At 35.4% G+C, this 20469-nt stretch overlaps 1 protein-coding gene across 1 annotated transcript in view; it reads left to right on the forward strand.

Annotated features, from left to right (window-relative positions):
• The window catches only part of LOC114661801 (tapasin-related protein-like), a 259850-nt gene extending 240609 nt beyond the window's left edge, over positions 1–19241 (forward strand). Inside the window, exon 8 of the mRNA XM_028815003.2 lies at positions 18853–19241. The gene's annotated coding sequence lies outside the window, so the exon portion shown is untranslated. The remainder of the gene's footprint in view (positions 1–18852) is intronic.
• Positions 19242–20469: the final 1228 nt, after the last annotated feature.

A 20469-nucleotide genomic window follows, 5' to 3' on the forward strand; every position in this document is an offset into this window, starting at 1 on the left:
GCGTCCTGAACATGACTATGTGTAAATAAATGTTAAAAAGTTCATTATTAATTGCTACTCTAGGGTGGCTAATTAAAAAAATTCTTAATTGCCAACATTTCTTACAATAAATAATATAGCATTTTGGAGCAATCTCTTTAATTACATAAAATATCTTTAAATATCAAAAATTGTCTTTTGAGTGAACATAAAACTGGCATGCATATAATCAGGAAAAAAGGTTCCTGTTGTATACCTAAGGATTGGTTCTTTTCAAGGAGGCCAAGGAGATGGTGTTGCTGGAGCTGCAGGAACTGTGTAGCCCAGAGACAGCTGGACAGGGTTAGGTGCCACCACCTGCCAAAAGTACATGGAAGGACCAGCTGAGTAGTAGTTTGAAGTGTCTGTTTAATGGGATTGTAGATGAACATGGAGCATCATCAGTGAGCTGTGTTCAAATAGGCTGCTGCTGCACAGCTGCAAACATACCTGGGAGAGAGCACATCTTCTCATTCAAATAAACCACTTCAGTCCTGGTCAGTTAGTAAAGTGCGGTTCCTCACTTTGTCTCACATGTCAAGGAAATACCTTTCAGCTCCATGCAGTAGTAGGGTGAGAGTGAGAAGTTATTTAGTGCAGTGTTACATATTATTAATGAAATCAGAAACAAGGCTTACAGGTGAAAATACAAAGAAGCTTCTGTTTATCCAAAGGAATCTGCCGCTTACTTTCCCAAAATAGTCGTAGAGTAGCGAGCAGCAGGTGTTCCCCAATGATTTTTGACCTGTATACCTTTACACCACTGAGCTACCAGTAAGAGAAATTCCTGTGTTGTACTATTGCTTCCCATGTTGAAAGAAAACAATGTTAGTTTAGTTTATATAAATTAATTGCATGTGATTTTTGACTTTTTACTTTCTTGCATACGAAGTGTAGAGAAAGTATAGTAATCATGAAAAAATTCGACCTTGAGATTTTGACGAATCTTGAAGTTTTAGACCTCCCGGAGTCTGCAAATACCGGTTTTGGAATTCTGTCTGTGTGTCTGTGAGTGTATAAACAAGATAACTCAAAAACACAACAAGATAGACAGATGAAATATGACATGTGCTTGTTACACCAACATTGTAGATCTGTATTAACTTTTGGGCCAAATCTATCAACCCGAAGTGGTACTTTACCTGAACACATACTCAATTTTTTTTTATTTATTCATGCAGCTACAGAGTCTGATTTATTCAACTTTACTTTTATAATAATTGTTCAATATATTAACTTGATTGGATTTGTTTTTGATTGTTGTTTAATGTAAATAATATAAAAATATAATCATTGTCTTGCAGTTTACTCCTCAAATATCCATCCTCATATCTGACTATACGAGAAAGTTGAGGGGAGACCACTCACGTTTTTTTTTTCTGTAAAATTTGAGCCATTTTAAAAAAGGTGTTGTAATCTAAACTATCGAATGTACATAAGTTTGAGGTATTTGTTTAATTTTAAATTATTTTATTCCAAATTATGAGCGTTATACTGTATGTGATGTTAACGGTGAAGTTGACAGTTGATGGACATAAACAAATACTAATCTTTCACTTCAGTGGTATCGGTACTGTCGAATACTAAAATAAACAGGTATCGGTACTCGTACTCAGTTTGAGAAAAATGGTATAGTTGCTTTCCTAATGTATAATTTTTTTAATTATACAGCTGATAGTGGACCTGGAGAGATTGCTGAAGTTCCACCAGTTTATTGCCTTCACCTCTGAAGACAACAAACAGATTGGAGCTGATGGGAATATTGTATGGATGAGGTTTTTAAGAGACAAACTCACCAAGTGCGTTTGGTTAGCTGGTCATCAATTGAAGACAAGGTGGTTAGAGAACATGGTGCCTTCCAGTAGACATTAGATGCAGGAGCTTCACAGGCAGATCCTTGGACAGAGCTCTTAGGTCATGAGCATTGAGGGAGAGAGGAAGACTCATCACCAATGCCACGAATGATACCGAGATAGCCTTTAGATGATTGTGATTCAAGAGGAGAGCTATGAGTCTGAAATAGTCTGTTTGCTGTCTGGTCACAAGCGGAGGGAGGACTCATCAGTCTCAGCTGGGTCACCTGGATGAAAGTGTATGATGCTGAAAGATGCGAAACACTTGAAGAAACCAGGAATATCACTGAAGAGGTCATCAGAAGCATTACAAGATGTATTTACTCAGTACACTAGTGATATTAAGTGGGTTAGAATTGTAGTGAAAAAGTGCAATATGCAAAAATGTATTTGAATACAGAAATATGTATATCAAAGTTACTAATCGCACTTGGGTATTGTAACAGAGCAAACTGAAATATTCACTATAAAAAATGTATAGAATAGTCAAAGAGCATAACACGTGACTACTTATGCTAATGATTTGTGTTTAAATAGTTATCTTCAGGTAGTAGACAATTATGAGTCAAATTCTGCTGTCTGGAAATTGGTGTGGTGTTGTATTTTTGTTTCACTATTGTAATTCAGTCTTTTTCTTTTTGCACAGGTAACTCCCTCAGCTTGGCTGGAATTGGAAACATAGTTTTATCAATTATACTGATACTGATGCTGATACTGATAGCTTTGTACATATGGTATCAGAGAGGAAAAAAGCGTCGTATGAAAGGTATGTATGTGTTTATGTCCTGGTTTATATTCAGAAATCTTCTGTGTGAATGTTTAACTTCTCCTTGATATGTCATTTTCACACTTATATTTATGAGCAACTGTTTTTTTTTTTTAGATTTTAGGAGAGACGTTGTTCTTTTAACTTATTTATACCAATTTTCATAACTTACAATTTGTTACATTTCTAAAATATGGTTCTTACTTAACTGTACTATTGTTTATAATAATAATAATTCATTACATTTATATACCGCTTTTCTCAGTACTCAAAGCGCTATCCACACAGGGAGGAACCAGGAAGCGAACCCACCATGTTTATAGGCTCAGATTAAAACCAGATAGATTACGTGGTGATGCAGGAAGCCAATTTGGGTAATGCTATGTTTTCTTAAACAATTTCTCTTAAAAAAATAGTTGATCTGAATGATCTAAAATATTTTGCCAGTGCATAGGGTGGACTCAAGGAATGTTCTATGCCCTCAAAAAATATGAGTACAAAAACAATGTGCTGTATAAAATAAATTTATAAATACAGTATAGAAGTGAAAGTCTGTGATACGGTTTGCATATTTGTAGCTAGAAATCCACAAAGGGAGAAGATAAGTCACATATCTTAAAATAGTTTTTTATTCTTAATCTTTCAACCCCAACCAGGAGTCATCATCAGAGGAAAATGATTAGACATACAGGAATCAAAGGGAATATATAGCAAATGAGGAAGGGGGGAGTGGATTAATAAGGTGGGGTTTTCATACAGTATGTATGCGACAAATTTGGAAAACTGTGGACTTTATTCTAATAGTGTTAATTACTTCAGAATACTCTTTTTTAAATGACACCCCCTTCAAAATGAAAAAATAGCAATTTGCATTATGCCACAATTCCATTTTCATTCTGAACAAGTACATCAAATGTAAAACTGATTATTTGCATGCTTAAACCCTAGAAGACAAAGGAACAAATTCCTCTGACACTGATTACTCTTTTTGCTTCAAACGAGTTTTAAAGTCTGTAAATAAATACTTGTGCTTAGTTTGTGGTGTAATACAGATGTGGCCCCATTCTTCATAAAACAGGATTATTGCACAAAACAAAACCACTAAATAAAGACCATAAATGTCCCCAATCTGCAAGATAATACAGACTGTAACAAACTGATGAACATGATTACATACAGTATATTACAAGAATATTAGAAATTTAATGGTTTGTCCCAGAAACATACAGGGCTGATGGTGGTCAGACCAAACTGAACAGGCTGCCAGTGGAATTCTGGAATTACCTGACATCCTATGTTTGTTATTTGACACTGACAACAGCTCAAAGGTCTCTGGGCCACACCATAGTTCATAGAAATGAACAGAGGATGTAAGGCATGCTTCATTCAGAAGTATTTTTTTAAACATTATTACCATGTTATGAATATTTTAAAATATTATTCTTTAAGATAAAGATACATTTCAAAACGGATTTGCAGTGAAGAATTAAGCTGGTTCAGGATTAAATTACAACCATTACACACATTACGTCAGAGATGAAGATGTCCAAAATCTGTTTATTAATTTCTTCCAGAGTTACACAAATTTGAAGGTATGGTCTAAAATTAATAATAATAAACATAAATTAGCTATCACAGTTTCTTTTCCTTAAATGTGTCACTGTTAGCAATAGTTATTAACAGGGTACTTCATTTGTCCACTAGATGGTGTACTACACTCAGGATAACACCAATTGCTAGAACGTTAAAACTATAAAGAATTTACTCAGCGTAAATAAGTAAATTATTTTTAACATATAAATATACATGAGAAAACCGTAATTCCAATACAAACAATATGGGTGAAACTCCAAATAGCATCTGTTCAAACATGCTTTAGTTTCTATATTTCAGAACTGTACTGAAATATTATATATATCTAAATTACGAACTTAAACACATCAACAATATACTTTAAGAAGAAGCAATTAAATTCCAGTTACTTTATTTGTATGTATGTATGTATGTATGTATGTATGTATGTATTTAACTTTCACATTTGACAAACAAAGCTCATACTCTGCTGTTAAGGCGTCACCAAACTAAACTATAAGGTTCAAAGTGAAGCACTCTGATTGGCCAAGTTCCAACTCCATGCAAGCTAATCACAATGACTAATGTGATGTGCCTACATAGATGAATTAAAGACCAGGGGGGTATTTTTCGTACGTGGATTACTCGTTTAGCCGGATGTAATTGTTGACGATTTGGCCTGATCCTGGATCTGTCGGTTTTTCGAAACTCTTGCTGGATGTGTTGCCATAGCAACACATCCAAATCCTCAAACCTGCTCGGAGCAGGTTTGTTCGATGTAAACAAGGATTAGCGCACACACTTAATCAGTGTCCGTGCATGGAATTCATTCAGTCATGGCTTCACTGTTCATGAATGAGCGACCAATTGATATCGGTGCACAAATTATAAGAAGAGAACTTCATATAGAGAGGGTTTTGCACAATTGGCAAGATCCTTTAATGCTCCCGGAGGAAATTCTTTTCGAAAGAAACCGCTTTAGCTGAGGGGGAATATTGTACCTCAAAGATTTATTAGCACCTAATATTCAAAGTCAAACTCGGTGAAGTCGGGCTCTCACAACCACACAGTAGGCATTGCTTTGAGGTTTTTTGCAAGCGCCACTTTTTTTATATACTGTAGGCAATGCGGAAAATCTGTCTAAAAGTGTAGTTTGCCAGGCAATTCGTAAAGTCTGTTTGGCTCTGAAATATTTCCTTCGGGTTTTCATAATGTTTCCTGGACACCTGCGTGTGCAGACAATAAAAGAGGCGTTTCATGCCATTGCAGGTAGGCAACACACAGGCAAAAATACCCACAGTTCCATGAAGAATCTCACAATCAGCCTAACATTCTCATTATCCAGGATTTCCAAATGTGATTGGGGCACTGGATTGTACGCAGATCCGAATAATCAGACACAGTGTCTTCATCAAATATTTGACCTTCGTCAATATCTCGTTGGTCAGACACAGGTTTTAGGGATATGACATTCCCTGCAACTGACCCAACTAAAAAGAGGGCTATATGGAACATACCTATGGCACACATCGATGACAAATATATGCAATGACCATCCTTTACCTGAAATGAAGTGACCACTGCATCCTGCCACTGGTTCTGAGGAGGAGCTTCCCCCTGGAATGCCCTCAGAAACAGGGCGATGGCCATTTTGCTGGGGAGCCAACTCTTCTGCAGGGGTTAGGTCTGCACCGCGTGGACCTCCACCTGTTTTTTGCTTGTCTGCCTTCTTATTAGCTTTAGAATTAATGTTTTTAATATTATATATGATTCTTTATGTCAACAATTCTTTAAATAGTTATATACCAATATTTACCCAGTTTGAAGTCTATTCTTGTACTTCACTTTAACCTGTTCCCATGTTCTCCTTGTGCTCACGTTTGATCTGGAATTATGACAGAGCGAGATTAGAATTGTTTTATTTATTTTTTGTATTGTTTTATTTTCAACTTTTCTAAGGGAACATGCAAGTTCTATCTCACTAGCAAACCTACTTTTTTCTTTCCACCTTCCTTGCTTATTGATTGCATAGCAGAAATTAAATCCTGGTTTTCTTCAAATTTTCTTGAATAGTGACAAAACTGAGGTTCTCCTCATTTATACATAATCAACATTATCCAAATTTGATCATTTTTTTATTCTGTCTCTCCTTCCCCACAGGTGTCGTCCTTGACAGTACTTTATCCTTTCAGTCCCACATCAATAACATCTCCCGGTCTGCATATTTCCACCTGCGTAACGTTAATCGTATTCGCCCCTCCATCACTCCCCATATCACTGCTATCCTTCTTCATTGTCACTTCTCATCTGGATTTTTGCAATTCCCTTTTCTTTGGTCTTTCTTGCTAATTTCTTTATAAGCCTCAACTGGTCCAGAATTCAGCTGCCTGCATTATTACTAGAACCCCCTCTATTCACCATATCCCTCCCGTCTTGCAGCAGCTTCATTGGCTTCCAGTTAAGTTCCGCATTCAATTCAAAATTCTTCTGTTAACTTTTAAGGCTCTTCACAGCCTCGCCCCTCCATATCTGTTTGACCTCCTCCATGTTGCCATTCCCTCCCGTACCCTTAGATCCTCTTCCTCCATCCACTTGACTGTCCCCTTCGTCCGTCTTACCACCATGGGGAGCACAGCATTCAGTTGCTCTGCTCCTCAGCTCTGGAACTCACTACCTTCTGAACTTAGAAACATCGAGTCATTCTCACTTTTTAAATCTAAACTTAAAACTCATTTGTTTAAATCTGCATTTTCTCTTTGACTACAATTGCTCTGTCAGATTTTAAATTTTGTATTTTTTGTGTTTTATTTATAATGTGTGTTTTATCTGTTGTTCGGTGTCCTTGAGTCTTTACAAAGGTGCCTACGAATAAATAAAATGTATTATTATTATTAATAAGAATTTAATTGTACTTTGTACTATGTATACATGACACTAAACTGGACTTTGACATGCAAGCTCAAGAAAAAAACCATTGTTTTCAAAAAAGTAACTGCTGAAGAAGAATATTCAGAGATTTACAGCTAGAGTAAAAGTGACATAAATACATCAGGAAATAGTGCAGCACACCTGCATGAGAAACCTCTTCCTTTGCCCTGTGCCCATTTGTTGCTGTAAACCTTTGTGTATCTCTCCACGGAAGATTTTGTAAAGGACCTATACTAGTACATAAAAATTTTACTAGCCCTTTCATGACTATTATTATTGCCACCATTACTAGCCAGATAGGTAATATATCTTTGTCTAACACACTTTCCCCAATTTTGTGCGTATGACTTATATCCATGGCAGAGGACAATGATCGATTGTAAATCAAAAGTATTTAGCATATTATAAACTGAGAAATTTTATTTTTAGCACTTTTTATTTTTTTAGAGGGAAATTTATTGAATCAGTTCATGTAAAAAATAGAAATCATTTTCAGTTAAACTGGAAATTCTTTTGAAGTTTTGTTCAAAACCTACTGAGTTCTAGCATTTCATTGTAATAATGACATTTATTTTATTGGTTTAGCATTCATAAGTAGTGATGAGGAAACCCTGTAGAGTTTGCTTTGTAGTGAGTTTGGAGAAATTGGGAGAACTCCCCTGAACATGGGGACAGAACAACGGAATTAGTTTTGTGAGGTTTATAGTGGTACCGTGGTCTTTAGTGTCCCTGAGGCCTAAGAAAGCATCTGTCAGCTATGCATTACTAATCATTGTGGTTAAAAAAGCAAACTGAGCTGCTGTGATAGCCACAAATAAAATACATCAAATAGTCACAAACTAGCAACAGGTAAAAACAATATTTCATTGTGCGCACAGAGTTCCAGTGTTCGGGGCACTGACTGGTCATGCCATTATGCATTTTTTGAAGCTGTGCTTTGGTCAGCATACCGCTGCTTGGCAATGTCAATGCAGCTGTTTATGGTTTTTTTTTTCTCTCCACTCTATCTATGCAGATGTTTTGCACTTTTTTCTTTATTGAAGAAGATAGAAATGCCTTGTAAATAGTAATACAGCTTTACTTTTTTTTCATAGCTATACCTCCTGTAGAGGAATGTTTGGAAATCCAGACGCTGAATGGTAAGGAAATTTTTATAGGATTTGTTTGTATTATAATGAGAACTTACTATTGTTAAATGAATTGGATAGTTCCGGGTGTTTCATTTTTTTGGTTGTTAAACATGAAAAAGTGTATTAAAGAAGTTACAGTGCCTTGCAAAAGTTTTCATCCAACTCGGTTTTGTCCTGTTTTTTCTCATTACAATCTGGATTTAAAATGGGTTTTCATTTGGATTTTATGTGATGGACTTAACAATATATTAAGCCATACACTCCACAGAGCAGGGCTTTATAGAAGAGTGACTAGAAAAAAGTCTTTTCTTAACCAAAAAAAAAAGAAAATACATTTGGAGTTTTCCCAGCAGAATGTGGTGGAGTCCCTAAACACATGGAAGAAGGTCCTCTGGTCAGAGGAGACTAAAATTGAACTGTGTGGCCATGATGAGTAATGCCCAAACCCAACATTTCCCATCACCCCTAGAACACCATTCCCACAGTGAAGCATGGTGGTGGCCACCTCATGCTGTGGGGATGTTATATCAGCAGGGACAGGTAAACTGGTCAGGATTGAAGGAAAGATAGATGGCACTAAATGCAGGGCACTTCTTGGGGAATATCAGTTTCAGTCTGCCAGAGATCTGATCCATGAGATGTTGTTATTTTGAGCAACTATTTGAAGAATTGCTGTGGTACTTTTTGGATTAAAAAAACTAAAATGATGTGAATTTGCTTAATTATCTGAGGAAAAAGGTTTAAGAAAACCAAATTTTTGCATTTTGTGTTATGTTTTTCTTAATGACTTTGATAATTGTTTATTTGTCCTCCTGCTAAGAGCTCAGACTGTATTGTTTTGTGAACTATTCTTTTGTGTTGCTCTTAAAGATTTATCCCCTGCTCCAATTTCTTTCTTTTTTAGTATTTTGGTATGACCATTCCAAGTGGTCACAATAGCTTTCTTTTTTAACATGTTTAAATTACTTTATTGCGGAGCTCTTTATGACTTGACTTAATATGATGAAAACTAAATTTAGATTTACGCCAATCACAGCCATAGTAATGAAAAAAATGCCAATTTTTATTTGAGGAAGCCTCACACAAAGCACATAGTGGTTTTGAACTTTGTGGATAGCCTTGGTACCTTGCATTAAACAATATTGAGCAGGGAAGATAAGCTAATTTACTGTACATAAAGACACCAAAAAATAAAACTACTGTTATGCACTAAAAAGTTCCAGAGCTTGTTACACTGCATCTCTCAAATGTGGTAACAGGTGTTGGGTTAAGAAAATATCAAGGAGTACAGAAGTGAAGTTGCCTTGATCTACATACTGCAAATGTCAGATACATCATCAATCTGGCCGTCATGCTTACACTTTGTAAATAACATTAACAGCGTGATCTTTTCACACATTCAATAATAATAATAATAATTCTTTGCATTTATGTAGCGCTTTTCTCACTACTCAAAGGGCTCAGCAATTGCAGGTTAAGGGTCTTGCTGAAGGGCCCAACAGAGCAGAGTCCCTTTTGGCATTTACGGGATTCGAACCGGCAACCTTCCGATTGCCAGTGCATATCCCTAGCCTCAGAGCCACCACTTCGTCAGAAGGTAGGCTTTAGTGACAGTTACCACACTCGACATCAGACAACCCTGGGGGACAGGTAATTGTACATAATGAATTACTTTGAATGATAACTCTAGTATCATAGTATACAAAAACTATAGACAGCATTTTATTTGTCCCCAGGGGGAAATTTAGCTTAGAAATGTAAATTCAAATTTAAAAATGTACACTTTGTGTAATTGAAATATAGATAGCAAATAAAATGTGGTGCTAGAGAATGTAAAAAGAATCACAAGGCTCTGCCAAGACTTAACAGCATAAAGGATTGTTTTCTGGTCAGGCCCTTCTCTAATAACTCTCTTTATCTTCTGCTCTGGAACTGAATAGCTAATAACAGTTGTGAAGATCATTGGTGATGAAGGACCCCATTCTGTTGTTTTGCATTCAAATTCAAAGTAATCCAAGTTCATATTCTTAATACACCCTGAGGCATCTGGAGTAGCATTAAGTAATTTGGTCCATGCAGATATTCTGGGCCAAACTCAAATTTGTACAGTATGGTTAATAAATAACCTTTCAAAGAGATTAATGTTTTTTTTTCTGTCTTCAGCATTCAAGAACTGTCAGACAGGTGAAGAGTTGTATTCTATAGGTGAGTATTTTTGACTAAAAAATCTTTGAAGGTTGAAGACTTGAGTGTCTGTGTTTAATAAATCCAGCTTGGTATTGTGATATTACAGAAGGACAGACTTTCTCAATTCTTACGATCAAAACCTTCACTAGTATTCTAACATCATTATTCAGAAATAAAATTAGCCAGCATGGTGCACATTGTAGATCATCTTTATTTTTCTTTGAAAAAAGCAAGTACTTGTTGCTTAGTGTAGTGTTTTGGGTTGAATTTTATTTTCCCTAGCTTCTGTAATCAAAGCTAAAAATAAAGGAACTAACTCAGCTGAAAACCTCTTATACAATTCCACCTGAAAGACATCGGGGCCTGTAGCTTTTCCACTCTGCTATGAGTTTTTGCAGTCCTGTAGCTCTGGAAGAATCAAGAAGTTTATCAAGCTCTTCTGTACTGAGAGTACTGAGCTGCAGTTATTTGTATTTTATCAAAAGTAGCTTGATCCTTGTTTTCTTGACATTGAGAGAAATTATACGGACATCCTTGTGTTATTTATATCTTTATGCTCCCTTACTTTATATCCAGTTGCATTGTTAATCTCAGTTACTGCATTGAGAACTTCCTATTTATGGGTTCGTTGAGCCAAAACCTTATTGGCCTTGTCCTCGTGTTCATAATAATGATGACATGATTTGAAAATAAGCTGTTCAGTTTTAATCTCCACTATTAGCTTTTCTTATAAACTCTTGGCTTGATTATTATTAAATGTCAATGTTGTATTAAGGCTTGAAGACAGCACAATAGAATAACATTAAAGATTCTGCTGGTCAAAGCACCAACTATCTGTATTCCTCAAACTAGAACTTAGTGATCCCATATTATTATATAATTTGTGTTATCTGTTTCAGTTAAACAGTTAAAGCTAAACGTCATGTACCGGGTAAACAGACTGTGGAACGTAAAGTATTATATTTACTGAATGATAAGGAAATTTTTATAGAGTTTGTTCGTATTGTAATGAGAACCTACTGTTGTTAAATGAAATGGATAGTTCTGGGTGTTTCATTTTTTAGTTTGTTAAATATGAAAAAGTATATTAAAGAAGTTACAGTGCCTTGCAAAAGTTTTCATCCATCTCGGTATTTGTCCTGTTTTGTCTCATTACCATCTGGAATTAAAATGGATTTTCATTTGGATTTTATGTGATGGACTTAACAATATAGTCCAAATTAGTGAAGTGGAATGAAAATAAAAGAGCTTGTGTGTAGTAAAAACTGAAAAATTCTGAGTGCATATGAATTCATCCCCTTCACTATAAATCCTCTAAATAAGATCTGGTCCACCAATTAACTTCCAAAATAGTTAGTTGATTAGGATCCACCTGTGTGCAATCAAAGTGTCACATGATCTGTCACATGATGTCTGTATCAATAGACGTGTTCTGAAAGGTTCACGACTCTGCAACACCACTAAAAAAGTACTTTGAACACCAAGGAACCCTCCGGAGAGGTCAGAGACATAGTTGTGGAGACGTATAGATCAGGGTTGGGTTATAAAAAAAAATATATATATATATCATAAACTTTGAATATCCCATGGAGCACCATTAAATCCATTATAACAAAATGGAAAGAATATGCAACCATAGCAAACCTAACAAGAGAAGGCTGCCCACCAAAATATCACACCAGGCAAAGAGAACATTAATCAGAGATGCAACAAAAGATAACTCTAAAGGACCTGCAAAGATCCACACTGGATATGGGAGTTTATATCCATAGGACCACTTTAAGACATACACTCCACAGAGCAGGGCTTTATTATAGAGTGATAAGAGAAAAGTCTTTTCTTAAAGAAGAAGACAGAAAAAAGAAGACACATTTGGAGTTTTCCCAACAGCATGTGGTGGAGTCCCCAAACACAAGGGAGAGGTTTCTCTGGTCAGAGGAGACTAAAATTGAACTGTGTGGCCATCATGAGTAATGCCCAAACCCAACACTTCCCATCACCCCGAGGACACTATTTCCACAGTGAAGCATGTTGATTGCCGCCTCATACTGTGGGGATGTGTTTTTTCGGCAGGGACAAGAAAACTGGTTAGGATTGAAGTTTCAGTTTCAGTCTGCCAGAGAGCTGAGACTGGGAGAAAAGTTCACGTTTCAGTAGGATAATAACCCTAAACGTACTGGTAAAGTCACATTGAAGTAGTTTAATGGGAAACATTGAAATGTCTTGAAATGGCCTTGTCAAAGCCCAGACCTCAGTCCAGTTGAGAGTCTTTGGCATGACTTGAAGATGGCTATACACCAACACAACCCATATACTCTAAGTTGAAGGAGTTGAAGCAGCTTTGCCTTGAGAAATGACCAAAAATCCCAGTGACTGATATGCTAAACTAATAGAGACATTCGCTGAGAGACTTGGAGTTGGAATTGAAGCAAAAGGGGGCTCTGCAGTGTATTGACTTTGGAGGGTGAATACCAATGCACACTCAGGATAGGCAAATTGTGTAAATCAAAAGATGCTAACCCCTAAGAATCCATCTTAATCCTGGGTTGTAATCCGACAAAACAGTTAATAATTTTGCAAGACACTTTACTTAAAGAAAGGGAAGTGGGTTCCTTCAGTGATTTAATACTGCACATTTTTGAAGAGTAAAATGCAGTTTTACATTATGATTCTGTATTTTTAGACTCATGGATTCATTTTGGTTCATTAAATTTTGTTACTTACTAGTATACAGTATATTGTTATTTTTTATCATTTTGTTAGTAACTTTATTTTTGTCTTACTGCATCCTTTGTTGTTGGCATTGATGCTTGTTGCCAGACACAATTGATGGTGGTGATCCATGAGATATTGTTATTTTATGCAACTATTTAAAGGATTGCTGTGCTGCTTTTTGGATTAAAATAACTAAAATTATGTGAATTTGCTTAATTATCTAAGGAAATATTTTTAAGAAATCCACATTTTTGCACTTTGTGTTTTGTTTTGCTTATTGACTTTTATAATTGTTTCTCTGTTCTCCTGGTAAGAACTCAGACTTTATTGTTTTTCCTCAGTTTTTTTTTATGTTGTTCCTAAACATTTATCTCCTGCTCCAATTTCCTTTCTTTTTCAGTATGAACATTCCAAGTAATCATAACAATTCACCTTTTTTAAAATATTGGAATTATTACATTGTGGAGCTCTTTATGACATGACTGAATATGATGAGTAATAAATTTGGATATTCTACAATCACAGGCATAGTAATGAAAGTTAAAAGATGGCAATTTTTATTTGTTGAAGCTGCACACAAAGCACATAGTGGTGTTTGACTTTATGGATAGCGTTAGTACCTTGCATTATACAACATTGAACAGGGAAGACGAGCTCATTTACTGCACATTAACCAGCGTTCCACAGCATGTTACACTGCATCTCTCAAACACTCAGGTGGTGACAGGTGCTGGGTGGAGAAAGGACCAAGTGGTACTGAAGTGAAGCTGTCTTGTTTAACACACAGCAGCTATCATGTACATCATCAAACTGGCCGACATACCTACCACCTCTAAATAGTTTTAACAGAATGATCTTTCCATACATTGTGACACAAGGTACGCTTCAGTGATAGTTGTCACATACAGCTTCAGACATCCGTAGGGGGTTGGCAATTTTACATTAAAAATTAATGATAAGTCTGGTATCATAATATACAAGAAAGAAAGAAAGAGAAAATTTTATTTGTCCACAGGGGAAAATTTAGCATAGAAATGTAAATTTAAATTTAAAAATGAATGCTTTGTGTAATTGAAATATATATAAAATAAAATGCAGTACTAGAGAATGTAAAAAGAATCACAAGGTCCCACCAAGACTTAAATGCATAAAGGGTTGAAGATCATTGACGTGAAGATCATTGGTGATGAAGGAAACCATACACTTGTTTTGCATTCAAATTCAAAGCACCGTATATACTCGAGTATAAACCGACCCAAATATAAGCAGAGGTACCTAATTTTACCTACAAAAACTGGAAAAACTTATTGACTCGAGTATAAGCCTAGGGTGGGAAATGCAGCAGCTACTGGTAAGTTTCAGCAATCAAAATAAATACAAATAAAATTACCATACATTAATTTTAATCTTTAAAAACAAGCCGGGTACATTCTTTAACTGCGTTAACTGCCTTATGCAGCCAGCCCTCTCTCTCGCGGTGTGTGTGTGTGTGTGTGTGTGTGTATGTGTGTATATGTGTGTGTATCTCTCTCGTGCTGTACGTGTGTGTGTGTGTGTCTCGCTCGCTCACAGCTGAACCTGACTCGAATATAAGCCAAGGGTGACATTTTTCAGCACATTTTGGGTGCTGAAAAACTCGGCTTATATTCGAGTATATATGGTAATCAAAGTTCATATTTTAGTACACACTGAGGCGTCTGGAATAGCATAAAGTAATTTAGTCCATGCAGATATACTGGGGCCAAACCCAGATTTGTGCAGTGTGTTTAATCAATAACATTTGATAGAGTCCAATATTTGTTTGCTTTTCTTTTTATTATTTAGAATCCATTGATATTGAGAATTCTGGAGAGTCGGATCATGAAAGTGAGTACATTAGACTAAAAAAAAAAAAAAAAAACTTTGAATGTTGGATACTCGAGTGTCTGTGTTTAATAAATCTAGTTCGCTATTGGGATATTGCTGAAAGAAGCACTTTCTCTAGAATATCAACATCATTCTTCATCAATACAATTAGTCTGTATGATGCACATTGTATAAAGTCCTTATTTTTCATAGAAAAGGCAAGTATTTGAGGCTTAACAAGTGTTTGGGTTAAACACTTGGGTTGAATTTTAATTTCTCTAGCTTCTGTAAACATAGCTAACATTAAAGGGGCTAACTCAGTTGAAAACTTCTTGTTAAATTCCACCTGAAAGACATCACTTTTTTTCTCTCTGCTATGAGTTTTTGTAATTCTGAAGCTCTGAAAGACGCTGAGGTTTATCAAGCTCTTCTGTACTGAGAGTATTGAGCTGTGCTATTTGTATTTTATCAATAAAAGCTTAATCCTTGATTTCTTTATACTGAGAGAAATTATAAGTTATTGCTTTCTGCTCCCTTATTTTATGTCCAGCTGCATTGTTAATCTCTATTATTGCATTGAGCTCTTCCTCTTTATGGGTTTGTTGAGCTAAAACCTTATTGGCTTTGTCTCCATGTTCATAATAATGATGACATGACTGGAAAATAAGCTGTTCATTTTCTGTTGTTGTCAAATGATTGAGTTCTGATAGTAGAGCTGACCTTTCTCTATGGACTACCTGATTTGGTGGTCTCACGTATTCACGGTCAGTTCTGAAAATACCCGTAGTGAGTTGGGATAACTTTTTAGTCTCCACTATTCGTTTTTCTTATGAATTCTTACCTTGGTTATTATTAAATGTTCAAATTAGAACAGAGTGATCCCATAATATTATATCATTTCATTATTTTTAATTACTATAAATTTATATCGTATTTTCTTCAAAAAACTTCCATTATGCCAAGATTTTCCATTTTCTATCTTTTTACATTTCTTAGGTTTCTTATTGCTGTGTTTTATTTGACTTTTTTTCCCTCCATGTAGGTGTTTGTTGTAATGAGATGCTCTGATGTTCTACTTCTGGATACTTTACATGAAGGAAACTCCTACCTCGCTGGACCTCCATACACCTCAGAGCTCTTAGTGTAACCTGTGACGTTCTGAAGTGACAGTTTGATTCTTCACCGGTCTGTGAATGTGCCACACTTTTAGTGTTCTGCTTGCCATTATTGTTGTGGATAATAATGAAATAAGGATCATGTACTGTATGTTCAATGTTCTGTGATAACTACTTGGCAACTTGTAGCAAGGCCACATAATGGACAGTCGTGTTAGCCTTCTGGATTGTCCGTCACTTTATAATGTTGGCTGGGAGGGTGTTTTAAATAGCCCTTCAGGCACCTTTGGTGACATCCCGGTCTGGAAGGATCCCGCCCGAGTAAATTTTCCAGTTGCCTGTTGCCGGCATGAGGTTCCCATGACAACTGAGAGGGGCAAGGATTTTCGGCAGGAAACTTTTTCTTTTTAAGGGGAATGGCGGATCAAGGAGAGGGGAGGAAAAAGGAAGGATAAGGCTGAAGGCAACGCATTGACTATCCACGCTCGAAGAACTATTCAGGATCTTACTTCACCCAGGGACGTCTGCTATTCATGGGTGGCCACCCCGAAGAAATAATCAAATGACAAATCCCCGAGAAGAGGCCAGGTACCCAGTACTGGTGTTCTCTGGGTGCTCCCGTCTAGTGAGTCGGATTCCTGAGTTTCATTCTTCGTGATAGTTCCGCGGAGAAGCCGTTTCGCCAAAGGACTGTTGTGTTTCCTCCTGTCTTACAGGAGGAACTGAACTGCAGGGTTTCTTGTTTTCTTATATGGTGGACTAAGCTAAATCTTTCTTTTGCGTTCTTACTTTTTTCTTTTTATTGTCTGTGTCAAACCGGGGGTTAGGATTTGAGCACTAGGGAGGGCGTCTGGGGAAGGGGTTCACTTATGAGCACTCAGGCACCAGGCAAGTTAATGTAAACCACAACTGTTAATATATTTTTTCTGTCCCATTTCCTGTTGCGCTTTATTTTCTGCAAATTATTTAGAAGGGCATAGTGGCAAGAGGGGGCGAGGACCGGAATATGGTTATGCTATTGTGCCTTCAAACATCGTCCACCCCCCTGTCGGGTTGTGAAGTGTAGTAATCGCATCCCGTATTTTGCGGTTGCTACAAACTTAAAATTTCATTCATAACAAAAAAAATATTTCTTATTATAATATCAACATTTCCTTGCTCTATTTTTAAAAAGAAGAGATTTTATTTTGTTTTCTATTTGTTAATGTTAGAGATTGAAAATAAACCAAAACTGAACAAAGATTCTCTTTACAAGATAAGTTCAGTATTTTTCAAGTTATTTCTTCACAATCATGGTGTATATTAATATGCTACATAAAATTGTCTTCTAATGTTTTGTTCAGAAACAAAAAGTAAAGTAATAAGGAGAATATAACTTGGTGGATTAGGGGGCCGAGGTTTGTCATAATTCTACCCACAACGACGGCTGTGAGCAGACAAGTGAAAAGGAAATGTATTCTTACCTAAAGAAAAATAGGACCAAGAATCTGTGATAAAATAATCATTTCTAACTTCTTTTTGTTTTCACAAGAATGCCTCATAAACACCAAAGGCATATTTTCTTAAATTGATATGTTTGCTGCTTCAAAGTAGACGTATTTAGTACATTTTAAGGTTTTTTCATTCATCTGTGGACTTGTGTACCCTCCAGCCGCATTGTGAGCTTCAAGAACAGGCAACGTATTTTTAAAACTTATATATTAAAAAGAAACCACTTCACTTTAGAACACAATTTTATGTGGCAAATTAATACATACCATGATTGTGAAATGACTTCAATGTGAAAAATACTAAACTTCTGTTTTAATTCAAATATTGCTGCCTCTTTATCTCAAAAGTCAAAAGCTCTTAAATATCAGCTCACATAACATTTGTAAATATATGTTTCTTTATCTCAGTGTACATATAAGAGCCATTCACTCAGTATATATTATGCCTTTGCAGTATTTTTAAAATTTTCTGATCATATCAGCATCTCAAACACTGGTTTGCTATATTAGAAAATGTATGTTTTTCTAAACTGAAATTTTAGATAAATCCGTTCTGTCCAATATTCTTAAAACTTGTTTAAAAGAATTAACAGAACTTTACTTAACCAAAAGTTAATGTAAAGTATAATAATCAATTGAAGGCTAATAATACTCTTAATTTGTATGAATACTGTACATAAGTTGTGTATAGCTAATTAGACTCTTTATATGTTCGTCTTTGCACAAAACACTTTTGCACTAACTGTGTGACCTCAATTTATACAATTTTGTAGAAGTCCATTATCTGGTCCACACAGTTCTTAGTGGAATTCTTCTTCTTCTTCTTCTTTTTTTTTTTTATTCATTGTATAATAATCCAGTTGGAAGAGTGGTCCTATTGTTCAATTATATTTGTAAAAGTCAAACCATTTCAAGTATTGTGTAGCAGATAAAGCCACAAAGCTACATCAGTGTACTGTTACAGTATAGGAGGTGTATTTTTCCTACAATTCAGGGCATTTTTCAAAATTTCTAAGCATATTTTTTATAAAAGTATAGTTAACGAAATAATCTGCTGGAAAGATTAATGCAATTTTAACTGGGGTACCATCCAGTTTAATGAACTTAAAAATATATTTTCTTGATATTTCATATTAAAATCATGTAAACTAAAGTATTTGATCATATTCACAAACTCCTTCTATAACACCCCCTTCTATTCATTCAAACAAAAACAAAAAAAACAAGTTAAAGATTAAAATAAATGCTGGAAACACTTCAGATCATGTACTACCTCTATTAGTCACTATAAATGTATTATTATTATTATAAAAGTAAAAAACCCTAACCAAAGGGCTTTGTTTGTTAATCATCTCTGTGTAATATAGCATACTCAAAATAACTTCACTTTAGTGACTTAAGTAGGAAATACCAACTGTGAGGATCACATACTTCAGTACAAAGCTTATACACCATAATTAATACTTAATAAGACCAAATGAAGCTCTCATATTCACAAGTCATTTATCAGCTTTTAATGTGCCACACTTTTCTCAGATGAACAATCACTTGACTGATTCTTTGTAAATGTTATTAAGGTCGTCAGAGTCCTTTTGTTACAGTTTTCTTACACAGAAGTATGAGACTAACACGTGTTATAGCTCATACTACTTACCAGAGTGTCTTATTGTAATATTGCAGCAGGTACATATTTATTTCTAACCAAAGTACAGCTTGGCCTCAACCTTTTGATACAGTAGAACATACATTTCTAGAATAGTTTATGCACTCTTTGTCATTTATTCTGTACTCTTATCTATATAACTTTACCAAGTGAAGGCAATGACAGTCAATTTGTGTGTTCAACAGCTTCACTGCTGCTTGAGGTTGGGTTTTATTATTTGTAAAGACCTGAAAAAAAATTCAGGAAACATTCTAAGTAATTGAAATTGAGACCCTGCCATTAAAAATGAACATTTCAAGTACTACTATATTACTGTGAAATCAGATTTGTTCTCTTGATGCGTATTTGTTAAATCCCTAAAGTGTGAACAGCGTTCTAATTTGAATGAGCGTCACAGTTAAGGGAAAACGTTTCTGTTCTTAGTCTGTCATTTAGTGGTCATTTTTATTTGCCAGTGACAGAACAACTAAGTAAAGCTGAACATCTTACTTTGAGTATTAACACAATTCATGCTGTTACTTATATTGCTCACAAATCACTTGACTTTGTTATGTTTAAAAGGAACTCTTTGTTGAGATGCTAGTAATGGAAATGGAAATGTGAATGTTTTTAATATAGACTTTGTCTTTTTCTGTGTTCATTTTTGTATCTTAGTATTATTATTAGTGTTTTTTATTTGAAGGTGTTATCATAAGAACATTTTCTTACAGTTAAAACAGATCAAAATTAGGAACTTTTTCTAAAATATACATTAAGATTTCAGACATGTCCATTTTTATTCAAAATATGTTTTAAATTGTTGAACTAAGCCAAACTATTCATACTTTTAGGGCGTTTGTCCAAGACCATCAAGAGATGATGACATTTATAATAGTCAGGTGATGGCTTACCCTGACACTTTGTTTTGTTTTAATGTATAATCATGAAAAGGGCATCACTCTTTTTAGCAAAGCATAGCATCAAGTTTTAATTAAGAAAATTGTAAGTGCTGGTAATCTCTTCATTGGTCTCTTTGAACTTTTACAAGATTATTATTTTTTTATTTTGATATACTTTAACTCCCAAGGAGAAATTGTCTTTTTTTATGAGTTTTGGTATACAATAAACCAAAGAAAAGTCAGAGTTATGTCTTCCTATCCTTGCTGTCACACTGTCTTGTGCACTCCCACTGTGTGACGGTGGATTAG

The sequence above is a fragment of the Erpetoichthys calabaricus genome, chromosome 12, assembly GCF_900747795.2.
Source record: "Erpetoichthys calabaricus chromosome 12, fErpCal1.3, whole genome shotgun sequence".
NCBI classification, from domain to species: domain Eukaryota; kingdom Metazoa; phylum Chordata; class Cladistia; order Polypteriformes; family Polypteridae; genus Erpetoichthys; species Erpetoichthys calabaricus.